General features: G+C 45.6%; 1 non-coding gene across 1 annotated transcript; it reads right to left on the minus strand.

Annotated features, from left to right (window-relative positions):
• Nucleotides 1–1,596: 1,596 nt before the first annotated feature.
• TRNAA-UGC (transfer RNA alanine (anticodon UGC)) lies at nucleotides 1,597–1,672 on the minus strand. The gene has a single exon. It is a non-coding gene; the product is annotated as a tRNA-Ala (tRNA).
• Between the last annotated feature and the right edge of the window lie 1,331 nt (nucleotides 1,673–3,003).

A 3,003-nucleotide genomic window follows, 5' to 3' on the forward strand; every position in this document is an offset into this window, starting at 1 on the left:
TGCTCTAGTTCCACAAGTTCTTCATTGGTTAGTTCTTTCACATGGGAGTTGGTAACTCTATATCATTTTCACTGATATTCAACTGCAGTTGATTACAAATAGCCCTATGACATTCCATTTGTAAGTACGAGCTGTACTTAAAATGTTTGTAACTTGGGAAATTAATGTACTAGAATTATTTTTTCAGGTTTTATGTTGAAATCTTGTTCTTTGTCTAGCTTGTTAAGATTTTAATCAACATAGCCCAGTCAACATCTCTGCTGAAACTGCTTCATCAAAACCAAATGCCAGCCCTGGCCGGTTGGCTCAGTGGTAGAGCATCGGCCTGGCGTGCAGGTGTCGGGAGCCGATCCACTAATGTTGGCTAACTAGGTCACAGCAGGAGAAGATCCACAACTGCTGGTTGACAAAGTCACAGCAAAAGAAGATAGAGTCACCGCAGTAAAGACCAACAGCTGCGGGTTGACAAAGTCACCGCAAGGAAAGGCACAACGATACTTCCCCCTTTAATCTTTTGAATTAATCTGGCCTTATATTCCCCCCTTTTCTGGGTGTGTGCTATTATTTATGGCACAGGAATAATAGTACCGTGCTTTCCCTGTAGATTTGTAATAATTTCTTTGGAAATGAGACAGAAGGTGTAAGTTCCACAGAAAAGCCTGTAAGCCCCTTGAACTGGGCTCGTAAACATAAGAGGCTGGCTATGATATCCCTCGTAAAGGGTTAAGTTTGTAAGAGAATTTCTTCTTAATCATGTTAGAAAGAATAGATTGTGACTTGTGTATGGGTAGGAGGCAGTGGCTGTGCACAGAGCACCTTTCGGCCTTCACTTAATTCAACATTTTTCCTCCCTAGCCTTTTCATGTGATAGAGTAGAGAAACTTTCCTTTCTTCTTGCTTATTTGATCTGCAGATAGTGGTACACTCTAAGAAGAATATAGTTAGAATTTACTAGTGTGTGAATATAGTAAATAAATAAAATTTGACTAGACAATAGAATCTTAGGAAAGGAGTTATGGAATGGCCCATTGCGTGGCCTGGGATGGGAATGCAGTCAGCAAGAAAAGAATGTTTTGCTAAGAGAATTGTTTTATGACTGAAGGCAGTTACTGGGCTTTCTCAGTTGAGACATTCTCATGAGATTTATATACTTTCCCAAGGTTTTTCGTTCAGATAATAAAGAGGAATATGGAAGAATCCATAGAAGCAATAGCAATTAGTGCCTTCTGATATTATGTTGCTACTAAGCTATCTTTTTTTATTTTATTTTTTTATTTTTATTTTTTTTTCATTTTTCTGAAGCTGGAAACGGGAAGAGACAGTCAGACAGACTCCCGCATGCGCCCGACCGGGATCCACCCAGCACGCCCACCATGGGGTGACGCTCTGCCCACCAGGGGGCGATAATCTGCCCATCCTGGGCGTCGCTATGTTGCGACCAGAGCCACTCTAGCGCCTGAGGCAGAGGCCAAGGAGCCATCCCCAGCGCCCAGGCCATCTTTGCTCCAATGGAGCCTTGGCTGCGGGAGGGGAAGAGAAAGACAGAGAGGAAAGCGCGGTGGAGGGGTGGAGAAGCAAATGGGCGCTTCTCCTGTGTGCCCTGGCCGAGAATCGAACCCGGGTCCTCCGCACGCAAGGCCAACGCTCTACCGCTGAGCCAACCGGCCAGGGCGCTACTAAGCTATCTTGCAGGTGCACTCTATATATCTTTAAGCAAAAGTTACTCTTGATGTTATGACAATTTCTTAATAAGCAAGCCTTTTGAAGTCTTGTGAGAAAAATTAGGACACTGCATGAACTCAAGGCCATTTGCCTGAGCAAGCGGTGGTCCTTTGCTAGTCCTTAATAATTTTGTCTGTTAATCTCTCTCTGCCCCTTGACTCACAACAACAGTAAAGTTGAGTTATTAGTTAGTACTAATCCTTTAAAAGCTTTTACCGATGTTATCGCTATTCAAGTTATTTTTTAATTGTACTTTGAGTGATTTGCCACCTGATTTGTAGTTTACAGATATAAATTAACTGTTATCTGGAAACATGTAAACATAGTGAAACAGAAGCAATGATTAATACCATGTAATTGTAACTTGGTGTGTGTGTATAAAAAAGGAGCTGTACTAGCATTTGGCAGAGATGCCTGGCAGTAAATGCTAACTAGAGAATAAAGAGAAAGAAAAGAATTCGGCTCTCTCACTAGATTTTCGCCAACGCCGTCTCCTCCTGTGGGACCCCTGGATCCCCCTCCCCGGGGCTGGACCCCGACATGCAGGAGTCCCGGGTTCGATTCCTGGCCAGGGCACACAGAAGAAGCACCCAGCTGCTTCTCCACCCCTCCCCCTCTCCTTCCTCTCTGTCTCTCTCTTCCCCTCTCGCAGCCAAGGCTCCACTGGAGCAAAGTTGGCCCGGGTGCTGGGGATGGCTCCATGGCCTCTGCCTCAGGCGCTAGAATGGCCCTGGTTGCAACAGAGCAATGCCCCAGATGGGCAGAGCATCACCCCCTGGTGGGCATGCCGGGTGGATCCTGGTTGGGCACATGCAGGAGTCTGACTGCCTCCCCATTCCAACTTCAGAAAAATCCAAAAAAACAAAACAAAAAAACAAATGCCTGGGTGGGGGAGGAGCGTAAAGAGGGACAAGTATGCAGTGATGGAAAGTAGTTTGACTTTGGGTGATGGGCACACAACACAATCAACAGTTCCAATGCCATAGAAATGTTCACCTGAAACCTATGTACTCTTTTTTTGTGTGGGACAGAGACAGAGACAGAGAGAGGGACAGATAGGGACAGGAAGGGAGGTGTTGTGGCACCTCAGTTGTTCATTAATTTCTTTCTCATATGTGCCTTGACTGGGGACTCCAGCAGAGCAAGTGACCCCTTGCTCAAGCCAGCAACCTTGGCCTCAAGCCAGCAACCAAGGGGTCATGTCTGTGATCCAACACTCAAGCCAGCAACTCCCGTACTCAAGCCAGCAACTCCCATGCTCAAGGCGATGACCACATGCTC

This window comes from Saccopteryx bilineata, chromosome 3 (genome assembly GCF_036850765.1).
Source record: "Saccopteryx bilineata isolate mSacBil1 chromosome 3, mSacBil1_pri_phased_curated, whole genome shotgun sequence".
NCBI lineage: Eukaryota > Metazoa > Chordata > Mammalia > Chiroptera > Emballonuridae > Saccopteryx > Saccopteryx bilineata.